At 41.5% G+C, this 27,754-nt stretch overlaps 1 protein-coding gene and 1 long non-coding RNA gene across 16 annotated transcripts in view; one reads left to right on the plus strand and one right to left on the minus strand.

Moving 5' to 3' along the window:
* The window catches only part of LOC101788571 (cytochrome c oxidase assembly factor 1 homolog), an 89,443-nt gene that overhangs the window by 39,434 nt on the left and 22,255 nt on the right, over window positions 1-27,754 (plus strand). The window lies entirely within an intron of this gene.
* LOC134472459 (uncharacterized) lies at window positions 18,461-27,313 on the minus strand. Of its 2 annotated transcripts, none has more exons than XR_010042275.1 (2): window positions 26,785-27,313; window positions 18,461-23,026 (listed from the first exon to the last, which is right to left on the minus strand). It is a non-coding gene; the product is annotated as an uncharacterized LOC134472459 (long non-coding RNA). The 2 variants fall into 2 exon arrangements; XR_010042276.1 differs by having other exon boundaries at window positions 24,980-27,313.

Genomic DNA, 27,754 nt, shown 5'->3' on the forward strand with positions numbered 1-27,754 from the left:
CCAATAGCATATTTCACAGAATTAGAGAAAAATATCCTAAAGTTCATTTGGAACCATAAGACACCTAGAATAATAAAAGCAATTCTGGGCAACAAAGGAAAGGCAGGGGAATCACAGTCTCAGTCTTCAAATTATACTACAGAGCTACTGTGATAAAAGATAGCATGGTTAGGCCAGGGATTTAGCTCAGTGGCATAAGCACCTGCCTCGCAAGTGTGAGGTCGTGAGTTCGAGCCCTGATACCAGGGGGAAATAAAAGAGATAGCATGGTTCAAATTGTAACAGAAGCAACTCCAAACGTACTCAGCCATCTAATATTTGACAAAGGAGCCAAACAGCTTCACTGGAAGAAAGATAGCCTCTTTAATAAATTGCGCTGGGAAAGCTGTCTTTCCATATGCTAAAGATTAAATCTAGACCCATGTCTTTCACTGTGCACTAAAATAAACTTGAAGTGGATCAATATCTAAAACAGAAACACTAAGTAGAACAGGTAGAATACTTTGCAACATTGGTGTTGGTAAAGGCTGTGAACAAGACCTCAGTTGCACAGGAAATATCAAGAGTTAATAGCTGGGATCACATCTTATTTAAAAGCTTTTGCACAGCAAAAGAAACCACCAAGTGTTAAGTTACAACCCACAGTGTGGGGAAAAATTTGCCAGCTGTTCCTCAGACAAAGGACTACTATTTAGAATATGTAAAGAACTAAAGAAACTCAGTCTCAGATTTAAAGACCCAATCCAGAAATGTGCATCTGAAATGAATTGACACTTCTCAGGTGAAGAGGTAGAAACATGTATACATGAAAAAATGTTGAAAATTATTTGTCGTTCGAGAGATACATATTAACACTGAGAATACATGCCTAAAAAGAATGAGAATTATCAAGAAATCAATCAACAGCAAATGTTGGTAGGACAGTGGGGAAAAAGGAGCCCTTCCTCAGTGTTGGTGGGAGTGTAGAGTGGTGCAACCACTGTGAAATCATTGTGAAGATTCCTCCAAAAACTAAAGGTTCCATTTGACCCAGCTCTTCTCTTTCTTGGTATCTTCCCCCAAAACTAAAAGCATCATACCACAGTGCTATATGCGCACTCATGTTTATAGTGGCTCAGTTTGTAATAGCTAGATTTTGGAAAATGCCCAAACACCCTTCAGCCACTGAATGGATAAGGGAGATTTTAAAAATACAGTGGAGTATTACTCTACCATAAAGAAGAGTAAGTTTGAGAGGTTTTTACCTAAATGGATGACCTTGTGACCATACTCTTAATCGAAGTACACTGCATACAAGTTTAAATACTGTATTGCTTCTTTGGTGTGAGAAACGGAAAGTGTAAGCAATCATCAAAATGTATAATATTGGGAAATGGGAAGAAAATGTTGAAATGAGAAGGAAATAAGGGAAGGGGAGAGCAGAGGGAAGGGACAGGAAAAAAGGAAAAAGATGGAAACAAAGCTTTCATAGATAAGGGGAGAGAGGTTGAAGAGGGGAGGGCAATGGAAAGAATTAAAATATATCGGGGCTGGGGATTTAGCTCAGCGGCATAAGCGCCTGCCTTGGAAGCAGGCAGTCGTGAGTTCAATCCCCGGTACTGATAAAAAGACAAAAAAAAGAATTAAAATATATCATGTATAGGTACAGATTCCCTGTGATAAATGTTAGCATTATATCTAAAACATATCAATAAAAACATGATGGCACAAAAGTTGACCTATATTGACTGTAGACCAAATCAAACCACTACCTGTTTATTGAAAATAAGGTTTTGTTGCGAACAAAAATTCTATTTAAAGGCTGCAATACCAGTCCCAACCAAGCACGGGGAAACCAGACAGAGACGTCAGATTAAAAAATAAAAGATTTTTTAAAAATTGATTGGTGTTTACTGATTTTGCAGAAGTGTCAGTGGATTGGTGTGATGTAAACTAACTAGGGGAGACTCTCCCAGTCTGTCTAAATGACAGTAAGTCCCTTAAGGACAAGTTTCCCTCCGGAAGAAAATTTGTCAGAGTTGATCCTAACTCGGGCAAAGTGAGTCTTAAAGACTTTTAACAAAAATGTACAACGTAAAGCATAGAAAAGCAGACAAATTAAAAAATGTAAGTCCTTGTGTTTCGGTACTTTACCCTATTGCACTGCAGGCGTGAGCACACAGCAGCACACCTGTGGCAGTGTCCAGGAGATGCATGACTTCCACGATTTGTTCACACCCACAACTATTTGTCCATTAATATCTATGAAAAGCTTGCAACTCAAATGTTCCTAAGTTGGGATCTTGCTGTAATATAATTCTTTATGTGACCTGATGGTTTGAATTCACCCACAGTTCTTGTTTTCATGGCGAGTTTTATGTTAGGCTTAGTAGTAAGGCAGAATCCAGGATTCTGACCTCATGCATTTGCTTTTACCCTACCAGGAAGTGTTTTTACTGTGAAAAATTTCTTGACTTACTGTGATGTGAACACTTTGTTGGGTCCTTCTTCCTGCTGGTCCACTAATTCCTCAGGTATAGGAAAGAGAATAGTGTGTATCTTTGTAGAACTGAGGGGCATTAATCTCATGGACTTACTCATCCTTACAGATAGTACATTATTGAGTCTTACCTTCTTTTGTCTTTTATCCATTATGACTTTCTCTGCCTTTTACTCATGGTGTTTAAACTGTTTATATTTAATTTGATTATCAATATAATTATAGTTAATTCTTATCATCTTGCTTTTTGTTTTCTGTGTCATACCTGTTTTCCTTTTTTGTGGTTTTTTTTTTTGCATTCTTTTGAGTAATAGAGCATTTATAGTGATTCTAGTTTATAACAGTTATTGGGTTATAAAACATACCTTTTGTTTTTAGCAGCTACTGTCAGGGGATATATCTCTTAAATTGTAATAGTCTACTTTTAAATAATATATCATTACTTGAAATAATATACCACTTCACATAAGGATTTTAAGCACAGTTTACTTCTATCCTAACCCCTCATCTCTTGTGCTATTTTTTGTCACATATTTTACCTTTAAATGTCATAAAAATCTATAATACATTATTGTCAAGATACTTTATTTTTAAAAAAATCAAAATAGGCAAAAGGTAGAAATTATAGAATTTCAAAAATTAAAATTAAGAGATATATTACATATTGTTATGTGAAAAGTAGTTGTTCAGGTTACAAAATCAAAGCATAAAAAATGAACAGACAAATGAACAGAATGATAGTATAAACTATTCTCTACTGTTGGTGGGAGTGTAGACTGGTGTTGCCACTGTGGAAATCAGTATGGAGATTCCTCAAAAAACTAGTATTGGAAGTTCCATTAATCCAGCTATTTAATCCAGCTATTCCCCTCCTGAATATTTTCCCAGGAAAGTTGAAAAGATCATGTCACAATGATATATATGCACCCATGTTTATAGCAGCATAATTTGTAATATCTAAATCTTAAAAACAACCAAAATGCCCATCAACTGCAGAACAGATGAAAAAGATGTGGTCTTTTTATACTATGGAATATTACTCAGTTATAAAAAAGGATGATCTTGAGGCTTTTATAGGTAAATGGAGGCAATTGAGACTATCCTCATAAGTGAAATAAATCAGACTTACATTTGTAAATATATTTCTATTTTAAAACAACTCATATATTAACATCTTTTGTCTTAAAAGAAAATCACCATAACCCATGTGCCATAGGTTCTCCACTACTGTTCTGGGCACGGTGATGATGGTGTATATTATAGTCATTTTGAATGAGACGGCTTAGCTAAGTAGCGATAAAGCTGAGAGGCAGTGAACAAAGGAGGAAGAGAGAAATAATAGAGACGCTTGGCTGTGCCAGGCCCAGCATCCGCTTTCCTCTGTTTTATGTAATAGAACCCTAACTTAGCTGACCACATTGTTTCTCAGTGGGAAAAAGGAAAAGATTGCATTTTCCATTTCTCTTTGTAGCGAGGTGTGGCTGTAATATTACATTGGGACTAGGAAAATGAAAATGAAAGCATTGCATGCAAATTCTAGAAAGTGTTATTAAAAGGATCGAGCCCTACTTCACTTTCTTACTGGCTATTTGGTGCATGTGACTTCCAGAGCTCGCACTGCCAATCTTAGGCCTTGAAGCCGAACACACACATTGAGGTCACTAACAGAAAGAACCCCGAGACTGCGAGCTGCTGTCAGCTGGGCTGACTTCAGCTGGGCTTCTCTTTTGTGAGAATATAATCGAGTTTTATTTTGTGTAGCCCTTTGGCTTTGTCTGTTTTCCACCTCTGGGTTTGTTTTATGAACAGTGAACCAAATTCTGACTAATGAAGGCAGCCTGACAGGAAGACTGAGGAAGTGGTGATACACTGGGAAAAGTTAAGGAGCACACAGAAGAAACCAACAGGTTAGGGACTTCCAGAGGTCCTCTAAAGGAATTCTATGCCAATGTGGCCCTTCAATTAAATAGTTTTAAATGATCACAGAAATAATAAAAGCTGTATTTGAATATTTTGTTTTCTTAGACATAAGAAGCACCGATCTCATCCAGTAATTTCTTTAGGAATTTGATGACTTAGTATTAGATCATAATGGAGGCCTGAAATATAAAGGCTCCCTTTGCCTCATTTCCCTGTTTGCTAATGGAGGTATAGGTGTGACTACATTCCTAAGTTATAAAGCAATTTTTAGGTTTGGAATCCTAAAGATAAAAAATAAAATATGCAGGTATGCATATTTATGAGGTGCTATTTTCTCCAGATTAGATCTTTAGCTTTAGTAACTAACTGCTAAGTAACTTTTATTATGTATCTTTGATATTATATGTCAAAATTATTATTGTACCTAAGAAAATTTAAGTGTACACTTTTGCTTTATTCATTATAAGATTTTCAAATGCCAGTAGTTTTGAAATACAGGTTTCACTATTTTTTTTTTTTTAACTTTTCAGGGTAGTCAAAGAATGTTTAGAATATATGCATACACATATACATCTGTCTTTGTTTCAAATTATTTTTTTTTACCTCTGATCTTTTTCTGGACAAATATGATGGATTTGTGGTGGGAGTTTTAAGCTTGAAGCCTTTCAGAAGCACTTTAAAATGTCTGAAGCAAACTTGTTTTCTCTCTCATCTTGTCTGATTCTGCTGAAATCCTCCTCCCTGAGTTGCCCTGTTACTGTCTCTCTCTCTGTCTCTCGTCCCCAGTGTGTCTCTTTTTGTGCTTTTAAGACACGTTTCCTCTGGATGCAGTACTGGCAAACATGTTGGAATCTGAGTGACCCATGTGGCCTTTCCCAGTGATGTCTGTGGGTGGGAAAGAAAATTGTAGGGCAGATTCCCAGCTTGAGCCATGTGATGCATCCTGGGAAGCTGTGGCTGGAACTCAGGTGGCTTTGAGGAGGGAGGTAAGTTAATAGCAGAGGATACTGCCAGAAATAAGCACATAAAAGAAGAAAAGAAATGGAAACAGTAAGACCATTGATAACAAAACAGGCGGGGAATAGAATTTGGGGCCTCGGTGGAAGTTCTGAGAGGCCAGCGGCTCTAAAAGCTGAGACTGCTCTGGTTTTCCTTTGATGTAACAGTCTTCAAACAATAGCAAGGCACAGGCGGTATCAGCGTAGAAACTCACCATATTATATCACATTTTAAAAAATACTTGTAGTGTAGGGCGTAAGTCTTTTCCTCCAAAACTGTGTGTCTCAGTGAAAACAAAGGCAAGCATACTTGAAACTGAATTGACAGCTTTGTAGCTGTACAGATAAATATAGCACTTTTCAGGTAGTTAATTCATGAATAACCAACGAACCAGCAAAGGACAAAAAGTGACATGTGGCAGCCCGGTGTAGATTAAGTGTGATTATCACGTTTCCCTCTCTACCCTTTCCTTTCTTTAATTTATGGAAAGAAACAAAGCTAAGCTCATGCAGTGATGACACAGTCACCTGGAAAATTTCACTTAGGCAGAGGGTTAGCAGCGTTTATTCATTGTCTGCTTTTTTAATAGTCTAGCCGAAGTTGTTGATGTTACTTAAAGTTTTACTCAGAATGAAAATTTGACTTGAATTCCTGAAATAAGCTGATAAAGCAATTTTTGCTTTATAAATTTAGTATTAAATCAGTATCCTTAAAATACTTAGACAGTAATTTTGTCAGAATGTCTGTTAATAAATCACAAACACATCATATTTGCCCTGAAGGAGAAAGATCAAATTTTATTATTTTTAACAAATAACTACCAGATTTAATGGAGATTTCCAGGTAATTTTGAGGTTTTTAGAACCGTGTACTAATGGGAAAGAGACACTGTGTGTCCACAACCCACGTGACAACTCTGCCATGTTACAAGTCATCCTCCTTTGGCAGCTGGTGAAGGCTGAAGTGTTTGATCCACTGAGAGACAGTCTGCAGCCTTGTGCTTCTCTGTCTTTACCTCGGGACTCTGACTCTGAGAGGTTTAACATTAAGCGGTTCTTCATAGCCTGATTTTTACCTCTCAGTACCACCATGGTCTTTCCAGGCCATTTGATGTTGGCAGCAGAATTAGCAGTCAGGTTTGAAAGTGTGCAAGACACAAAGAGTTAATATTTGATTTGAATGGCATGTCCAACATTTCTTCTCACTCCCACCCCATCTTCCTCCACCAAAAAAAAAGAAAAAACAGACTCTGTAAATTTGCTGGTGGAAGCGCAGCTTCCCCTCTGAATATGAAACTTGTGTGTTTATTGGTGAATCATGTGGTATATGTGTTTGGCATATTTTAATGAGGGTTCAGGAATCAAGGCCAGATTTGAGTTGGGTCTTAAGACTGGGCAGGAGAAAATGGTGCATTGTTTGAAAGTTAAGTCTGTGCATAGCACAAGTTTTGTCCTTTTCCAGGGAACATTCACAGTGATGTTTGTGATGAAATTTGCCACCAAGGCTAGGTATCAGTCATGACAAAGAAATTGTGAGAGAAACACATTTTATCTTTTTGCTGGGATAGAGAAATCTCTCACTGTGAGGAAGCCTGCTAGATTGCACAAGGAGATGGATGTGAAGGAAATATGGCCAAAATAAAAGTTTCATCAGAACTCAGTCTCCGTCCCTGTGGTCCCTTTGTCCATTCCAGATTCTGAATGGTATTGTAGGCTCTCTCACAGCTTTTAGAGCAGGTCAAGAACATAGTTAGCCAGGCATGGTGGTGCACGGCTGTAATCTCAGCACTTAGGAGGCTGAGGCAGGAGGATCTCTTGAGTTTGAGGCCTACCTAAGCTACACAATGAGTTCAAGGCCAGCCTAAACTGCATAGTGAAACTTTATCTCAAAAACAAACAAACAAACAAAGCATGGTTATTACACAGTTCAAAGAATGCTGAGTTTTGAATGAGCAGTCTAGTATGCTAGTCAAGAGCATGCACTGTGACTCTCTACTGTTAGATGATGACATTTTGTTTGCAAGAATAGCTCGCCCTCCCAACCACCTGCTTTTGTAGTCTGTGACCTTGACACCCCTCCATGGAGAGGATGAATTTCCATCCTGTCTTCTTGCGTCTGCCCAAGCTCATGACTCGTTTATGACCAATAGGATGTGGTGGAAGTGCGGGGATGACAAAAGCGAGGCCAGAAGAGGGGAGCCCCACCTTGTTTGCTGAGACACTTGCTTTCGGATCCCTGTGCTGCCATGTAAGGTGTCCTGTTCTGAAGCCACTGTGCTGTGAAGAAAGCCCAGGCCACCGAGAGGCCATGTGTAGGTGTCTGCGGTGACAGCTCCAGGGGCGATCCTGGAGAGAGTAGCAGTGTAGCATCAGGAGTCTCATCCTCAGGTGAAGATTGCCCAGGGTGGTCCCAGCCCGCCGTGGAATCACCCCTGGTTGTCAGGTCCCTCCGCTGTGGCCTCAGATGTTTCACATTGTCTTCTCTGTAACGTCCAGCCCATGGAGTCCATGCGTGGGATAAAACTGGATTTAGTCACTACATTTTGATTTAATTTGTTACGTGAGAATAGTAACTTGAGGGGAGGGGAGAAATGTATGTTTGAGTCCTTTCCCCATTTTTGACTTTGCCCATTTTGTTGAACTGTAGGAGTTCTTTATGGTCTGTATTAACGCAGTGTCAGAAATCTGTTTGAAAACGTCCCTCCCCCATCCTGTGTTGCTTTTTCACTGTGATAGTGTTCTTTCATGCACAGCTTTCTATTTTGATTTGGTATCATATGCAAGCAACTGCTGTCAAATCTAATTTGTGGAACGTTACCTCTGTTTGCTTCTAAGAGTTTTATATTTTTAGCTCTTATATTTCTGATGCATTTGATTTAATTTTATGTATGTTGTGAGGTAAGAGTCCATCTTTGTTCTTCTTTTTGTGGCTATTTTACCCTTCCCAGCGCAGTTTGTTGAAGTCCTCCTATATTTTTGAGTTGCTAATTCTTTATGATCATTTTTTAAAAAACACGTTTGAAGAGATGTTTTAAAATACTGTGTATAGCTTAATTATTCTCAGCAGGACAGTTGAGCTCTAAAACCTAGTTCACCTTTATCTGTAATAGGAAATTTCATTAATGTTTTAAATCCCTTAGATGAGAGCACAAGTTGTGTTCTAAATTGTCTAAAACATGTGTGGGGAAATAGCTTCTAGTCAGTATTCTTAGTTTTTCAATACAGTATGGCTACAGTTTTTGTGGGAATGAGGTACACGACTCATCAGCTCCTTTTTCTTTTTATGTGTGACCCAATTGGTAGTTAAATTTTGTGTTAGACTACAAACCTTATTAAGTGGTTAACTGGAAAACAAAAACACACTTTTCTGTGAAGACTGTGTACAAATTGTACAAGTGAGCCACTGATTCACATCCTGGTTTTGCCGGACTTCAGTTCAGGATTCTTTGGTGAGAATTTCCCTGTGAATCTGCTTGAACCATGTGTAGCACTTTTTCCTTTGAAGTGTGGTCTCTCTTTATGTGACAGACATTGTCCCCCTGCCATTCAGAGCAGTCGTGGTCCTAAAGTGTCTGGCTGGTAATGTTACATATGAAAGGGGAATTAAAGTTTGTAACTAATTTACATTTATCATTTACAACTACTCTTGTAATAGTTTTGTTGAACTGGGAAGAAAGTGATGGTATTAACAGGGAATGTATTGATCTACTCTATGGCCTGGCAAGTCTTTATGATCATAAATGTTTCTGTCCTGTGGATAGGGAAGGACAGTAAGACTGTGAAGGGCTGTACCTATGTATGCTGGGGATTCCCAAGAACACAAAATGTAGCATCTGTTGAAAACAAACTTGGATGATTGACCATTCATCTTTAAAATTACCCTCAAGCAGAAAAAATGGAAACAAAGCTTTTATAAATAAGGAGGAAAGAGGGGCTGAAAGGAGTGTAGGGGAACAGGAAAAAAGAAAGAATCAGTTATACCATGTACAGGTAAGTTCCCTATGATGAATGTGATCATTATGTATACCTAAAATGTACCTATATACTTAATAAAAAAAATTCAAAAAGAATAAAATTACCCTCAACCACGTAATTAATATCAATTTCATCAACTTTTTAAAGGCCCCAGTACCCGTGCCATGGCTCAGCTGTGGAGCTTACAGGCCTGGCTGGAGAGAGGTGGTCACAGGAAGTCATCCGTGGAGCTGCTGAGGATAAACTCTCACACAAGTCCTGCGTATTTACTCCCTCTGTGACTAACTCGGTGCAGCCTATTTTTGAAGGAAATCTTGACCTTGACTCAGGCCCATTTGTCACAGATCACACCCTCCAACTTGAGGATTACATCAGGCTGAAGTTATGCACAAAGCAAACTGCTGTGTTAATTCTTTTTATACATAAGGAGGGGTCATTACCACATTGCCCAGAGCAATATCACCAGCAGTTTTATACATCTGTGATGATTTCTCCAACTCTCCCTTAAAGATGTAGAGCTTTATAAAGTCCTTTTCACTTATGAAACAGGAAAGGAAGAATCTTTACTGCATACTAAGTGTGTTATATTGAACCCAAGATGAGTAACACAGTGTCTAGGCAAACAGAATCTTGCTAGGACCATATAACACATGAAAGAGAACAAAAGCTTTCTCAGAACTGAATTTTAAGAATAGATTTGATTTTTATGAAACACTATCCTTTTTTTTTTTTTTTTTGTCTATTTTGAGACAGGGTGTCGCACTATGCAGTTCAGGCTGGCCTTGAGCTCACTTTGTAGCCCAGGCTGGTCTCGAACTCGAAATGGTCCTCCCACCTCAGCCTTCCAAGTGCTGGGATTACAGGCATGAGCCACCATGCCTGGCTATGAAAGACTATCTTAGTTATTGAAGACTGAAAGATTTATACTGTCTTACACTGAAGTATTAGAACTTATTAGGTGGGAGACAAGGACATTTAAAATTTCTATTTAGGAAGCCATTGTTTTCTTAATTCCAAAGACCGATAGTCCTCCGGGTTACAAAGATCAATAAGATCTGGTTACCCCTAGCTGATATGTGAGGTGAAAGAGCATAAGAACCACTCACAGCTATCTTCCCTTTTACAAAATACACACTGCTTTTAAATCTTTATCTCCTTTATTTTTCAAAACAGTATCTTTGGGCTTCCCGGCTGGGTTAATGAAGGCCCAGAGAAACTCAATGAAGAATGGAATAGATTCTTAGCCTAATCCTTCTGCATTGTCTTTGTGAAATGCCGATTAATTGTGGAGGAATCAGATAATCTATGTAATAAGCTGTGTGTGGTAGCACAAGAGACTTTGTGTGGCCCTTTGAATGTATCTCATATTTGTCTTTGAGTCACTGTGCCTGGGCAAAACGACTAAGCAAGATCATTTAGTAGTTTGATGATACTGAAACAATTAGATTTTACATTTATTATTTGGATGTTCATTTGTTCAGTGCATACTATAGGTCAGACACTGTACTAACTGAAAGTTCTGTTTGGTTCTATTGTGATGCACTTAGTAATTTAATCATGCCTAATTAAAAACATTGGGGAGTACAGACAGGTATGAAGATCCAGAAGAACAAATGATACTGAGACACCACTTGTCGCCCCGTAGAGCACTGGTTGCAGACATATGGCACCCATGTTATTGTGTTTTTAAGATAAAAGATGTAGTGCATGAGTTGTTTTTTTCAAAACTAAAACTTTTGCATTCAGGTTTAATTGCAGCATTGGTACTGTTGACAAATAAGTGGGTTTTGGGTTACAGTTTGAAAAGTTGTTCTCTACAAGGTTTGTCATCACTGCATTGAGGTATAATTCCTTTCCTACACAGTAACAGTAGGATGTCAAGCAATATGTCTTGTGATCAAATGCAACATCAGATTTAGGCCGGGAGCTGAAATCTATTTGGGAAAAATACCTGTTTTTCTCCATTCATTTCCCATGGAAGCTGTGGTTCACAGTGGTAATGATGTTACTATAGTGAACAGAAGTGATTTATTCAGCTCATTAACATGTAACCATCTACTTCTGAGTGTGCAGGAGGTGTTCAATAAATTGACTTTTCTGTTTCTGGATAGTGGAGTAATTTTGTATCAGAATGGAGTAATTTTCACACTGACCTCTTGGAATCATACTCTGAAATAAGCTGTTCCATAATTGTCGACACAGATTTCTAACATGCTGCTATAAGGAAAACCCACATGAGAGTTTATGAACTTAGAAGTACTTGAAAGTAAAAGAAGCAGGTGTGATGGCAGCCAGTGATAGGATTACTCCTGTAACCCCAGCACTTGGGAGGCTGAGGCAGGAAGATCTTTATGAGTTTGAGGCCAGCCTGGGTTACATAACATTCAAGGCCAGTTTGGACTACATAGTAAGACCTTGTCTCAACAAACAAAATACAAAAAAAAGGGGGGGGGGATAAATGAAAAATAAAAGAACATAAGGGGCAGATGTGATGGTGCATGCCGATAGTCGCAGCATTCAAGAGGCTGAGTTAGGAGGATCATTTCAAGTTCAAAGCCAGCTTGAGCCACATAGTGAGCAAGGCCAACATGAACTACATAGTAGATGCTGTCTCAAACAGCACTGAGAGAGAGAACATAAGGAAGTGTTAATAGGATGATAAATGTTAGTTGGTTTACGCTGTTGGGAGCTCGGTTCTATTTAGATACATTATTCTAGGAAAGCTGATCTCAGCTGACAGCCAGCTCTGGGAACAGGCACGTTGAAGACATGCATAAATTTGGAACAGTGTTTAATCTCAGATCCGTGGTTTTATCAAGGGTAGAACACAGAGGAGGGGTTCATGCTGAGGCAGGAGGTTAGGGTGCGGCAAAGCCACTGGGAAGTGGGCATGACCTATTAATCACAGATCAGGACGCATGCTGAGCAGCTGCCAGGCCCTGCACCTGGTACCAATCAGCGAGGACTATCTTCAGTTCTTCTGGCACAAGATCAAGTAGATTCCTGATAGGACGGCCTAGATCTGACTTCTGCATGGGGGATACAAAAGACAGTTGCCATTAACCTCACAACCACTGCGTTCTTTCTCAATGGCCCAGTCTGCATTCTGCAGAGTTTACTTTTTTTTTTTTTTTTACCTTTAATAAAACCTTTAGTAGGGCTGGGGATTTAGCTCAGCAGCATAAGAACCTGCCTTGCAAGCAGGCGGTCGTGAGTTCGATCCCTGGTACCGATAAAAATGAAAAAGACAAAAAAACAAAACAAAACAAAACAAAAAAAACCTTTAGTAAATGTGAAACTTCACTATCTTTTGCATGTTTTCTTGCCTAATTCTTTGTTTAGAACAGGAGCCTGGAGAGACCCAGGCTCCAACAATGTTCTCTTAAGTCATTGACCCTTAAATCTAAGTCATTATGCATACATGCATACTTTTGCCTTAACAGTGAACCTGTTTTATCTTAAAACCTGATCATTTCCTGCGATAATACTTTTTTTTTTAAAGAAATAGAGTAATAGCACTGAAGAAGAAATTAACCATCTGTGTCTTTGTTTAAAGCCTGATGCTAGTCTTTTAATTATAATTAAGACCAAAAACATAAGCAGAAGGGCTTGTTCTCCTATTGTCATTGGAACATAAGCCTGTGTGTGAAGTAGCAGACTGATCCCACAGTGATGAAAACTCAGATGTGGTGATCCTTCATGAGGCTATATGGAGGAAAAAACGGACTTTTTCTTATAGTGTACACTTTAAGCACAATATAGTCAGTCATAATATCACACTGATCTGTTAAAATTTTTTGAGCCTCTACTAAAAACAAGCATTAATTAAAAATACTAATATTCTTTGGCTGTGAAATGTGTCATGCTTCAGATATTTACCCTTTTTTTTTTTTGGTACTAGGGATCGAACTCATGACCTCGCACTTGCCAGGCAGGTGCTTAAGCCGCTGAGCTAAATCCCCTGCTCCTTACCCATGTTTTTTGAAGAATACTTGCAGGGCCATGCACAAAAGATGCCTTATTGGGTGGTTAGCTATCTTTAACTCTCTTTTGAGGGCCTCACAACCGTTTTGTGTGTTGTATCAGTTCCCCATTACTTTGACATCTCGGGTTAGGTTTCAAATGGAAACACTGTCGTATGTGAGAAAGTGAGAGTATAACAGGAAAGTAGAAATACACCCTTGTTAGACATAAAACTGTGGCTCAGAACGCAGTGAGTTTGTGGATGAAAGACGTGCTCTCTTTACCTTTAGAACACTGTTTCCCACTCTCCTGTACCGGAGGTTGAAATCAGTGCCTCCCACATTGGGCCTCTAAGCTGCATCCCCAGCCCTGAACACTGGCTCTTGGACGTATCCGTGACACAGATGCAGAGGCAGGAATACAGGTGCCACCAAAGGCCTGCTTCATCTTATCACTTTTCCTCTCCTCTGGCTCTTGTAACGTCTTACCCTCACTGCGAGCTTGTCTCATCTAATTCTTGAATAAACTGCCTCACCCAGATGGACCTCCATATGGTGGTTAAGAGCTGGCCAGAAATACAGATGTGTCCTGGAGCATTTGCTAAACATTCACATTCCCGAGCATGCAGCTTTGTCTTCTAAATCTAGACTCCCTGGATTTAAATAGTGGGTAGCTGGTATTACCAGTTCCCAGGCCCTCCCCTTGAAGACACTCACAGTACCTGTGCGTACAGGAGACTCGGGAGGACTTTCCTCCTGCAGACTCCTCTGCTTTCCCTTCACACCTTCCTTTCATTGACTGAATTTCTTCCCTCTTTGAATTAGCAGACTTTCCTTGTAGACTTGATAACTCCCATGAATTGAATTCTTTAGCAGTAGCATTATTTTCATCTAGCCAACACCCTTTTTTGCTAGAATACTAAATAGAAGTCTTTTTTTCCCCCCCAGATGGGGTCTCACATCATATAATTCAGGCTGGCCTTGAACTCACTATGTAGCCCAGGCTGGCCTGGAACACACAGGAATTCTCCTGCCTCAGCCTCCTGAGTACTGGGTTTATAGGCCTGTGCCACCACACCTAGCTTAAAGAAAAATTTTGAATTTAGATTTAAAACCAAATTGGGGTTGGAGATATAGCTCAGTGTTAAGAGCAAATGCCTGAGTTCAGTTCCCACCAAACTTCCTCCCCACCAAAAAGACTAATTTAATCTTTAAAAAAGTTAATGGCAATAGTTTCATCTGAACTTCATGCTCTTTTGATAGATTTTGGATGCAACACCAAGTATAATGCTGCTTTACTCAGGTTCAAGATGCAAAGGTATTCTAGAGGGTGCGTGCATGGAGCAACCACTTAAAACCAGAAGTAAGACAGTCGGGGTTCATTGTGACTGCACACATTGCAAATATATGACCTGTCTTACCATTTTATTTTTATGTTATTTTATTTTAGTACCAGGAATCAAACTCATGACTTCGTACTTGCTGGGAAGGCACTGTACTGCTAAAATATATCCCTAGTCTACGATTTTTAAAACTGAACTATAGTAAAAAATACAAAAAACAATAATTTTACTGTTTGGTGAGTTACCACAAAGTGACATGCTTCTGTGATCACCACACAGAGCAAATGACACATGAACAATCCAGAAGCCCTTTTTCTTTGTGTCCAGGCACTATCTTTTCAGTAGTTACTCTGCAAAGGTTACTATCATTCTGATTTACAACGCCATAATCTTATTTGTTTAAATTTTGTTTTGATTTTCGGTGGCAGTGGTGTTGGGGATTGGACTCTCGGGGCTTCCCGCTGGGCTATACCTCCACTTCTTTCATTCTGAGATGGTCTTTTGCTAAGTCACCCAGGCTGGGCTCCAATTTGCAAGCTTCCTGTCTTCCCTTCTCAGAGGGCTGGGATGACAGGCGGGTACCACTGTACCTGGCTTTATTATTATTATTTTTAACAGATTATTGGGCCTTAAAAAGGAAGGAGATCTTTTCACATGCTACAGTGTGAATGAACCTTGAGTATACTATGTGAAGTGAAGTAAGTCATCAAAATGACAAATGCTGAATAATTCCGCTTTCTTGAAGTAGCTTTTAAAGAAGTCAGATTCATAGGAACAGAAAGCATTGTGAGTTAGAGGAAAGGGGAAGTGGCGAGTTGCTTAATGGTACAGAGCTTTAATTCTGTAAAGGTTCTGGAGGTCTGTTGCAAATCTGTACATGAATACATTACTAACAGAGTAGTTAGAACACTTAGAATAGTTAAGATGACAAATGTCATGTTAGCATGTTTTTGCCACAATAAAAAAAGAACTACAGAGAAGAAAGAACACTGATGTGCAGAGGACTGTCCAGTGTCCATGCAGTATCTGGCATCCAGTCTTCACTGGCCCATTACTGTGTTTTTAAGTTTTATCCTCCTGGTTTGTTTTCATTGCTGTGTTTTATTGTATAAATGTACAAAAGTTGTTTTCTGTTGTTGTTTTCTATTCCATTGTTGCTGGACATTTTGATTTGGGAACTATTTTAAATAACATGCTGTTAGCATTCATTTGTGAGCTCTACGACTGTGCCACAACCCCAGCCCTTTTTACTTGAGATAGTCTCACAAAATTGCCTGTGTTGCCCTGAACTTGTGATCTTCTTGCCTTGGCTTCTTGAGTAGGGGAATTACAGGCTGTACTGTGTCCAGCACGTGTATGCATTGTGGTGAATATTTGGAAAATGAGCAGTTCTCAGACTTTCTGTTCTCAGGGTGGGTCCCATTTTATTGCCTTTACAGTGGCTATGTTTCTTGATATTACTATATTAGAATTTAAAAAAATAATTTGTTAAAATTAATTCATGTAATATTGACACAAGTATTTTTATGAGAAATTTTAAGACTGAGTAGCATTACTTTATTGCAAAATTCTTTAACATCTGGCTTCAAAGAAGACAATAAGATACTCATACCTATTTCTGCATTCAGTCTGTTGCTGTATATTCTTTTGGGTGATTTATATGAAGAAAAGTCTTTCCTCAAATAGACATAAGGATAAAAAAGGGAGGAGTGTAATAACCCTTTTCAGATAATTCTGGGTTTTCTTCTTTGATACCACATTAAAGCCCAGTTGAGTAGTAATTTCCTAAAGCAGGTGTATCTAATCCACAGGCCCACGGGACAATGAAGACTGTGGATCGTAAACTTTAACAGTATGACCTCACACTTGCCAGGCAGTACTTATGCCACTGAGCTGAATCCCTGGCCCTTGTGATATGATTTTTAACTTGATTGCGTAGACTGTGTAGACGACAATAGAACTTCACATTGATGTGTTAGTTTCACAAAATAAGGTCAGATATTCTGCTAGCTTTGTGTTTACGTGGGCTTCTTTTTAAAAATGTAAAAACATTAAAAATAAAGGAAATTTTGTTACTTACATTACCTATATTATAGATTTTATATGTGGCCCATGACAAGTCCTCTTCACTGGCCCAAGCAAGCCACAGTTTTGCCAGGTGTCAAGAGGCAAACGGAGGGTGGCAGGTTTGGAGAGGCAGTCAGCCTAAGTAGTTTGTACCTTCCAGATTCCATTCCTAATCACTGATACCAATTTGTTTATTTTCCTAAAGACAGTACTTAATTTTTCTAAAACAGAAGCTTTTAATAGACTGAAGTTAATGTTTAGTGGGGTCTCATATTCTAAATGGTTATGGATCGGAGTCTATTATATGAGCTTTTTGATGTCCAGAAGCACTGAATAGCCTACTGCTGTGTCTTGAAAGCAACAAAATAATGGCCTTGACATGCACATTTTCAAACTACTAGAAGTCATGACCGATCAGATTTAGAAACTGTAGTTTCCACCAAGACCCTTGATCACTAAATTACAGCTGGCCTGGAGGGGTGCAGGTGGAGGAAGGAAGCCTATCCTCCCAGCTACTCCGGAGGCCGAGGCAGGAAAATTGCAAGTTGGAGGCCAGCCTTGGCAAGTTAGCAACACCCCATCTCAAAATAATTAAAAGGGCTGGGAATATAGCTCAGCGGTAGAGAGAAGGGGTTCACTCCCCTGTACCAATAAAGCAAAGCAAAGCAAAATAAACCCCAAAGCCAAACAACAAAATCAGTAACAAAGCAAATCCAACTGCATAGTGATAATTTTGAGTGCTGTTTCGCTGTTGCCATTTTGCAGTTCTAGAGATCAAACCCAGGGCCTTGCTGTGGTAGGCAAGAACTCTTCCACTGCACTTCACCCCAGCCTGAGGCCTCAAAAGTTTTTAAGGAGCTTTAAGGACATTTATGAACTCTGTGAAATTACTCTGCCTCGTGCTTTGTCCTTACCCTTCCTTCACTCTAAGTCATCAACAAGTCTTGGTAGTTCTGCTTCCCATCTCGAGTCTGTTTACTTCTTTGTGTCTCCATGGCTACCAGCAAGTCCAAGCCACCACTGAGTTCTGCCTCAGGGCACTGTGAGAACAGTTAGCTGAATGTGCTGCCTTTCTTCTTTTCTTTTCTAGAGAAATCTTTTTAGAAAATGGTAGGCTATGTCATTCCCTGAGTGAACCTGTGTTTAGTATCTTCTCATGACACTTGGAATAAAATCCAGGCTGCCCACTGCACCCTACAGAGACCTGCACCATGGGGACCCGCCCCTTGCCTGCTGGCATTTCCCCCCTTCCTCATGAGCCCGCTTCCTGCTCCCTGAAGTGTGGAGCCCGTGTTCTTGCCCAGGTTCCCCATGATTCTTTTAGTCTCAGCTCAGATTTCATTTTAGCAGAGAGGCTTTCTCCATATCACCTAAACTAAAATCACTTCTCTATTTCTATATTTTAGCATGTGATGTCACAGAATTTCTTTAGTTTCTGGAGAGTATTCACATTTATTACTTAACTATGTCAATGTGTTTTATAGTATTGGTGAGAAGTAAGTGTAGAATTAGACCTTAAAGGAATTAAAATTTGCATGTTATTTGATCCTAAGAAAAGGTAGTTTAGAAAAAAATCAAATTTCATGGGGGTTTAGCTCTGTGGCTTAAGTGTCTGCTTAGCAAATGTGAGGTCATGAGTTTGATCCCCATCACAAAAAAAAAATCAAATTTCATTTAGTATGTGGATTTAATAATTTACTATGGATACTAACACACTTTTACAGATGTTTAATTTTATTTTACATATTAACTTTGAGATTTGACATACTCAAATTACATTTTTATCACAATTAAAGGTAAAATAAAAACGAAGAAATAATCGTCAAATAAAGACTAATAAAAGAAAGTTTTCTGTTGCTTTGGGCGTGTGGCTCCTTTCCTCGGCCTAGAGTTAAGGAGCAGGGCTGAGGCCAGGTTGTGTCTTTGTTGTTCACACTGGCTAAGGTGACAGGCTGCCCCCAGGATGCCGCTGGGAGATCTGCTTCCTCCGGGAACAGGAGCCTCAGGGGGAACCTGGTCTCTGAGAGCAGGGGCCTTGCCTCTCTGCTGGACCCTCCCCAGGCTGCTCTCCTGCAGCCGCCAGCCTCCCAGGTCTGCCCTGCACGCATCCTTTCTGGGACCCTGCACAGTATGAAGCAATCACTGGGCTGCCGAGGCGGTTCCAACACTCAGCACTTTTGCATGGCGACACGCGGACTCTTGCTCTTGACTGTGGCTGTGGGCTGGAGGGCTGCTCTGGAAGCAGTGTCCCGCGTTTTCCTTGCAGTTCTCTGGTTCTCCATCGCAGGAATTGTGAGCTTCACTTTCCCTCGCAGCCCTCAGTGGCACTGCATGGTCTCTCCTGTGCGATCTGTTTCTTCTGTATCTCTTAACCCTGTTTTCTTCTCCTCGGCCAGTTCCCCATGGTTCCTGGGTAGCCTCCACTCCCTTCAGTGCCTCTTCCTAGGCACTTTGCCCTGGAGAAGCTTGAGCTGCCAACAACCCTCACCACCATGTTGGGACACTGTTTTTTCAGTTTTTGAGACAGAGTCTCTCTCTCTGGTTGAGGCTGACCTTGAAAAGTGTCTATCACTAACTAAAATGATTTTAATATTTATCTTGCACTATAGTGCAAACCTGAAAAGGACCTGTGTCTTTCATTCTCCACTGTATTTCCAGGGCCTAACGTGGCAGCTGGCATTTTGGATGCATTGGACAAATTTGTGTTGGTGGGTTACAACTGCTAAGATTTGTATTTTGCTGTACTATTATTGAATATGGTATTAAATTGATAGGATTTCTTACAACTTCTAATTTAAAATTTCTAATTTTCTGCTTTTATTTGAGACGGAGTCTTGCTGTATAATTAAGGCTAGTTTTAAACTCACTGTGTAGTCCAGGCTATCCTTAAACCCACAACAATCCTCCTGCCTCAGCCTCCTGAGTGCTGAGATTACAGGCATGCAGTCCCACATCTGCTTCCAAATTCTAATTCAAAAGCTTAATTTCTCTTCTTTTCTTTTCTTTCTTTCATCTTTGTGAGACAGTTTTGCAATGCAGTTCAGTTGGCCTTGAACTCATTCTGAACCCTGGACTTGAAGCAACACTTGCCTCGGCCTCCTGAGTGCTGGGATTACAGGTGTGTGCCACCATGCCTGGCTGCAGTTTCAGGTGGTTTTTATTTTTATTTTTTACCATATTATCAAAATTAAGGCAAATAGAAGGCTACTTGGAATAATATGAGAAGAATTTCCACAAGTTGCTGTGTACTTTACACTTGATCTGCCCTCTTAAGGAATGACCCAGAGTTATCTTATGGAAAGTATTCACAGGACTGGGCCATGGGAAAGGAGAAACTGTATGTCGGTCTCACACAGCTTTTGGGACGGATATGACCAGAGAGGCTCTGTTCTCATTGTTTTGTTGATGGGATTTGTTAACGATACAAAATGAGCCAGTCCCTTGTAACCCAGCTGCTCGGGAAGCTGATGCAGGAGGATCATGAGTTCAAGGCCAGCATCACCTCAGGAGAAAAAAAAGATAGGCGGTGACTTGTTGATATTCTTTTTTTTTTCAGACAGGGTCTTGCTATTTAAACTGCCCTTGAGCTCACTACGCAGCCCAGGCCGGCCTTGAACTTGCAGCGATCCTCCTCCTTCAGCCTCTGGAGTGCTGGGACTACAGGTGTTCAGGGCCATGCCGTGCCCAGCTGGTCTCCCTTTTATCCCCTTGTGGTCCCTCCTCACTGCTGTCCTTCCTTCCTTCCTTTTCCTGCTATTCTCTGAGTGCTGGGAGCTGAACCCAGGCCATTATGCATCCTAAGCATGTATTCTGCCAGCACACTGTACTCCAGGCCTGTTTTTCTTACATCTCTAGTATTGTTGGCTTTGTGTATATATTTTGAGATAATGCTGTTATTAATACTCCTAACTATCATATTTTTCTACCTTTGTCCCAATTCAGTGCTTTTGCCCTGAAGTCTCCACTTGAAATATTTCCACCTTGCTTTGTATTGACTATGACTTCTGTTTCTTAGTCTTTGCATCTTAATTGATTTATTAAATAGCAAGTATTTGAGAGGTCTTTTAATCATTTCAGCAATACTCTTGAAAGACTGTCTCTCTCTTTCTGTTGCTGCATACAAAGCTGGATTCATCTTGCTGTCCCATGGTTCTGTAGGTTACCTGGTGCAGGTGGATGGTCCTTTTTCCCTGTGGATATTCTGTGTCCTGCAGTCCTCTGGTGCCTCACTCACATGACCAGTGCATGGTAGGGCTCCCTGGACCCAGGAGGACTGTTAGAACACTGGGGTCTCTGTGGAGTTGCCTCACGCTCTTACACAGCCTCTTAAAAGTGTCTCTCCAGCCTCATTCAGTGGTGCATGCTTACAGTCTCAGGTACTCAAGAGACTGAGTCAGGAGGAGCACAAATCCAAGACCAGCCTGGCCACTCACACCAAAGAATGAAAAAAAGGACGGGATATAAGGTCATGGTGGTATGGCTCTAGTTTAAGATTCAATTCCCAGGACCACAAAAACAGAAAAGAACAAAAGGGGTCCCTTCAGCAGGGTAACCATACTTCTCATGTGGCAGCTTAGGGTTCTGCAGAAACTCCAGGCCTCCCTAAGGCTGAGGTGTGACATGGTCACAGTGTTACCCTGTCTCGTGCTCCTGGGGTGGAAGTGAGTCACCAGGCCAGCCCACATTCACGATGAGTGTGCAGGGTCAGGAAATGCGGCTCTTGCTTACCATCGCAGGGAGTGTAAAGCCTGTACGGTTATTGTTTCTGGCTGAGGGGAAATTGTTCTTTTGGCTTAGGTTGATTTGCTTGTATTTCATTTAAAGAGTTTGCGTCAAGTTTTTGATTTGATCACTTTCTCTGTCAGCATGAAGACCAGAAGTACCTTTATCTTAATCATCATAAAAGATGCCTTTGGCATGATTTTATTTCCTCTTTTACATTTTATATTTAAATATATTATTAATATTATAAATTTAAAAATGGTGTATCACTTTTTTAAAGAACTAGATATTTTCAGTCATTTTGTAAGCTGTAATTATTTAGTTCTAATTAAATTAGGTTGGCCTTTTACTTATTTATTTATTTTTAATTTTGGGGTATTTTGAGACAAGGTTTCATTACATAGTTCAGGCTGGCTTTGAACTCACTGTGTGCCCCACTCCTGACTGGAACTCTTAGCAATCCTCCTGCCTCAACCTCCTTAGTGCTGGAATTACAGGCATGCACAATCACACCTGGCAGTTTGACCTTAATGCATGCTGTAGTCTTAATATACCATTTTTTCAAGAAATTTGGGTTTATTTTTTGATAATATGCAGTATACCTGCAACTAGTATTTTGAAGACAGTAGTGTAGATTATGTAATATCTACACTATTTGTTCAAATTTATATCTTCCTCTTGTCTTCACAGCTGGGTATAGACTTTTCTTTGTTTCTTAGAATATTTAAAGGGGCTCAGTGGCATGGCACCTGCCTGGCAAGCACAAGGTCCCGAATTCAATTCCTGGTGTAGTTATTATTCCACGAGGGCAGGAATTTGTTGTTGCAGCAAAATCCAAGTCTCCTCTAATGTACAATTCTTTGCTGAGTCTCTGCCTTTTGAAGAACTGATGCTGTAAAATTTTTACCAGGGAGTGTCAGCGAATATCATTATCACTGTTGTGAAGAAATGACTTTTGTCGTTTTGTAACTGTCCAGTTTCATCTCTTGTTCCATTTGCTCTAGCTTCTTTAACAGCAGTCCCAAGGGTCTTGGTTAGACCCGCGGTCCGGATCTGTGTTTGCCATTTTCTCACACTGCACTTGTGGTTTTGTTAATTCTGCACCGTGGGAAACTTCTCCGTGCCACTTCCTCGCTGCAGTGGGCTCTTGCCCCGAGCTAGCTCTCTCTGCGTTAGTCTCCCTGAGGTCTCTCCTGCTCGGTGCACCCTTCCTTATTCCCCCTGCACCTGGCTGTTCCGTGGCCACCTTCTCCGGCCTGTTCCGTGGCCACCGTCTGATCCTCTCCGTGTTCCTCGGAGTGAGTCAGCATTGCGCCCCTGCCAGGCTTTCCTCTCTGCTCCCGCTGCTGCTGCCAACCCGTGACTCCCAGCAGCAGAGGGCGGGGAGGCCAAGCCGGGCTTTCTGCCCACACAGCTTCCTGGCACCTGTGCCGTCTCCTGTCCGAGGCCGGCTTCTGTGCTTCACTGACACTGTGAGTTGCGTTTAGACTTCTCACTGTGAGGAACTGGTGCATGTGCTCCATGGAGATCCTTTTATTCCCTTCCCTTGTTGTCTTGATCCTGTGTTAAATTGAATTCATGAAAGCATATCACTTAGTAGTAGCCTGGTGCCCTCTTAAAGTAGATGGCAATTTTTCCTTGTCTTATATTTTTTTAACTTTTAAACTGCCTCCCTGTTGGCACAGAGAACCTCTCTCAAGGTGTTACCTCTCTGTGGGTTCACTGTCAAGCACCCAGGGTGCCGATCAGCTTTCAGTGACCTTGGTGCTCTGGCTGCAGAGAGCTTGCCTCATGATTAACCTGAGCTGGGAATGAAAGGCGAGGGCTGACTGAAGATTTTCCTTTGGAATTTTTAGGAGAGCCATGCCTGCACCTTTTTTTTTTCTCTCTTTTCTTTCTTCTTTTTTTTTTTGGGTGGAGGAGAGGTGTGCAGGAGATTGAACCTAGGGCCATGCTAGACAAGCACTTTAGCACTGAGCTATATACGCAGGCCCCTACTTCCGTCTCCCTTTCTTTTTCTTCCTTTCATTCGTTCTTTTGTTCTTTCTTCCTTTCATGAAACTGGAGATTGAACCCAGGCCCTTTACTCAGCCACACACCCACCCCTTTTTGTTTTTTATTTTGGACAAGACCTTGCTAAATCACTAAATTGCCAGGCTGGGTTTGAACTTACATCTTTCTGCCTCAGACTGTCAGACAGCTGGGACTGCAGAAGTGTGCCACCATGCATCGCTACCAATCCCTTTTGAAAATTTTGAGACACATTGCAGCCTCCTCTTGAAATTTCAGATCCTCCTACTTCAGCCTCCCAAAGACCTGGGATTACAGGTGTGTGTCAGTTCCGTGCCCTACATGAACATTTTTATGCTTAATTTTTAAAATGTTTAATTTCTTATAAGTTTTCTTTTTGAGAGCAGGTTGGCTATGTAGTTCAGGCTGGCCTTGAGCTCACTTTGTAGCCCGGGCTGGTCTCTAACTCATAGTGATCCTGCTGCCTCAGCCTCCTGAGTGCTGGGATTATAGGCTTGTCCCATCATATCTGGCCCATTTAACAGCCAGATCTTAGTCATCATTTTTCTTTTTCTTTTCCTTATTTCCTTCAATGTTTACTTGCATGCTTTTATTTATTTATGTGAGATAGGTTCTTGCTTTGTAGTGCAGGCTGGTCTTGACCTCACTCTGTAGCCACGGCCGGCCACACCTCACAAAGATCCTCCTGCCTCAGCCTCTGGAGTGCTGAGATTATAGCCTCCTCTGGAGTGCTGGGATTACATCACACTTGGCAGGTTTAGTCTTTTGTGCTCCTTAAATTTGAGGCATCACATCCCTTTAAAAGATTTACTCATGTTTTATTTATTTTTGCCATTCATACCTTTTTCCCTCTTACATGCCAGGTTTTAAATCACTATTAAGGTTTTATTTGTTCCTTGTTACTCACCCATTTTCATGTTAGTTTCAGCTGCTATAAATGTCTTCAGCCCTATTTTCTTAAGCATAACCTCCATACCCCCATGGTTTGAATTTAAAGGCCAGGAGGATACAGACTCCTAAGGTACCAGCAGGCAGCGTTCGTGCAACTCATGGGGAAGGACCATCTCCTTTTCTTCCCAGTGGTTTCTAAATTGATTTTAACTCTTTCTCCAAAATTATAACTTCCAAATATTATAACTTCCAAAATTATAACTTCCTAATTAAAACTGTTTCCTGCCAGGTGTGGTGGCCCATGTGTGTAATCCCAGCACTCAGAAGGCTGAGGCAGGAAGAAAGCTGAGAGTTTGAGGCCAGCCTCGGCTACATAGTGGGTTTAACTCTAGCCTGAACTGCGTAGTGAGACCCTATATCAAAACAACAACAAAAACCATGGTGGGTGGGGCCTGTGATCCCAGCTACTCAGAAGACTTGAGACAGGATGATCACAAATTGAAGGCCGCCAACCTGGCAGTGTAGCAAGGCCTTGTCTCAGAATAAGAAATAAAAAGTGCTGAGAGTGTGGGTCAGTGGTGGGTCCCTTACCTGGCACGAGCCTACGTTCGGTTCTCAGTACAAAACAAAACAGCACAACAGACAGCTTCCCAGAGTAGCAGTGCTTTTCCTCCCACAGGTGGCAGTGGTTCTGGACGCTCAGGCTGCTGTACGAGACGGTTATTGTCCAAGAGTTCCCCGCCCTGTAACCTGGGTTTCCTGGTTCAGCAGGAAGAGTGTGGCCTCTGGAGTCAGACCAGTGCCTGTCGCAGCTCTGTCCTGGGGGTGCTTCTCGAGCCATGTTCAGTCAGACATTGGTAGCCGACTGCTTTGAAATGCATGGAATGGGTGCTCAGCCCATCCCGACATGAGCATTTTTGTCCTGGTTCTTGTCATTTGTTGGGTGCTCTGCCCGCAAGCTAGCACTTGTCACTGTCCATTGCCTCCCTCCTGCTCGCTACTTTTTGCAGCCAGAACAACCATTTGGTGCTTACTGTGCTCCTGGCCAATTAACGACGAGGACAGAGGTACCACTGGAGCTGTAGCTTGAAAAAGGTGACAGTGATATGACGCTGTCTTGGGTATCATGAGAAACGTGCATGTGAAGCATCCCGCGTGGGACCTGCCCTCAGCAGTCACTGGCTGTGGGCTGAGCCAGGCCTGTTCCTTGCTGTCCTGAGGAAGAGAGTTCAATGCGAAGGCTGTTTGTGGGGAGGTCTGCTCTGAGGGAGCCCAGCTCTGGGAAAGCCCAACCCTGTGTATGTGTGTGTGGGCCTGTTGAGGGAGGTCACCGGCCCATGTCCTGGCTGGCTTCAGGCCCGGCTTCTGCGGCACCTTCTGAGAATACAGCTTCTAGTGCACTGATAAGACAAACCTTGGTTTTAACAACCTGGGGCTGATGGGCTAGAGAAAGAGTCACCTTAGGAAACAGGCTCAGCTTGTAAGACAGAGTGTACTTTCAGAAATAGTACAGCGTAAGAAATAGACCTCTTTTTTTTTGTTCTTTTGAGACGGGTCTCACTACGTAGCCCAGACTGGCCTTAAATTTGGAGTGATACTCCTGCCTCAGCCTCCTGAGTACTGGGACATATAGCTGGGTACCACCCAGTGAAAATTGCCTCTTAAAAATTAAGTATTGTTGGGGAAGGGAGGATGAGGAGATGTCTGTTATAGTTTACAAAGTTTCAGTTTCATTACACAGGAAGAATGAGATCTATGGCTCAATGTGTTGATTGTAGTTAGTAATAATGTCTACTTCAAAATTGATGAATGAATTTCAAGTGTTTCTACCACAAAAAAATAAGTACATGAAGCAATGGATATGTCAGTCAGCTTGAGCTATTCATTCCTCAATGCCTACATATATTAAAACATTACATTGTCCCTCATAAATATACTTAGTTTTTATCAGTTAACGTCTTCCTTTAAATCAAGGCTTTTACATTTTTGTGTGCGAACCCAGGTCCTGTGCATGCTGGGGAAGCGCTCTACCGCTGACTGCATCCCAGTTCAGGGGACTCAGGGGTTCTCAGCCGTGGCGCGGCCCGTCTTCCTTCTCAGATGGGCTTGGGAAGGCTGATGGCTGCCGTCTCGGGAGGATCTCCTGCTCTTCCGCAAGGGTTTCACCTGGGAGGTTGGCAGATCTTCCCTTGATGCTTCCATGGCAGATGTCGTCCCCGAGAGTGGCTGGCTTCTCTGGCCTCTCATCCAGTGCTAGCACCCCAGAGAAGTGGGGTCTGCTCACAAGCCCTAAATGGCCCAGCTGTGATGGACTCAGGTAGTTTGTGTAGCAAGGGTGGAGGCCGAGGCTCTGTTCTCTAGTCAGAGGATCCCAGGCCCCGTGTCCCTTTACTTACCTTGTTCCCGATACCCTGGTCCCAGGCTTAGCTGCAGGTCAGGAACCTTGAAGGACATTCATAAAATATCAGTGCTTGAGCTTCACCCATACAGACTCTGTTAGTGTGGATATACCCTGGACGTCTATTCATTCTCTCTGTCTCTGTCTGTCTGTCTGTCTGTCTCTTATCCCTCCAGCTATTCAGTGCACATCCGGGTTGAAGCTGCACCTTCTCCTCTTCCCTCCCACTGCTTCCTGTGGGCTTCCTCCATCCTCCAGGCTCAAGGGAGGCCAGCTGGAGAGCCTCCCGGCCTGTGCCCACTTGAGCTGGCATCTGTTTCACATCCTGTCCTCTAGCTTCAGAAAGGCCTTCGGTGTCTTGAAAGTGGCTTCTAACCACTATCTCTGGAGGCTGAGGCAACCCTTTTGCATATCAGAGCGCAGCTGGGACTGCTTTTTTGGGGAGACCTTGGCCTGTACTTTGTTTCACCCTCCGGTGATTAGCAAGTTCCTTGGATTTTGCAGGGGGACGTAACCAGCCAGGCACATGGCCGAGGCCTATTATTCCAGCCGTCTGGAGGTTGAGACAAGTTTGAGCCTTGCCTGGGCAATTATGACTTAGGCTCTGTCTCAAAATAAAAAACCAAAGGTCTGGGGGATGTACCTCAGCTTAACAGCTGGGGTTCAATCCTAGTACTGCAAACAAAACAAAACTAAAGCCTCTCTTCTTGGTTAATCATAAATCAAAATCTGCCCTCACTTTGCAGCCCAGTAGACTAAATGAACTGAGTTTATTAAAGAAAATATAACATCAGATTATTAAATTTTCAATTGTTAGCAGAAATTTAATTACTGGAGATAACTTAAAAATCTGTTTCTACAGTGCATTAATTTTTATGCATGTGAGTAGGAGGGTCCTTTCTGACAGACAGCAAATGGGGCGGGTACTCTGAAGCTGGTTCAAATGGAGCCAGGCCAGGCCAGGTGGC

This window comes from Cavia porcellus, unplaced genomic scaffold (assembly GCF_034190915.1).
Source record: "Cavia porcellus strain 051 isolate PalLab524CR breed Dunkin Hartley unplaced genomic scaffold, mCavPor4.1 scaffold_23, whole genome shotgun sequence".
Taxonomy (NCBI): Eukaryota; Metazoa; Chordata; class Mammalia; order Rodentia; family Caviidae; genus Cavia; species Cavia porcellus.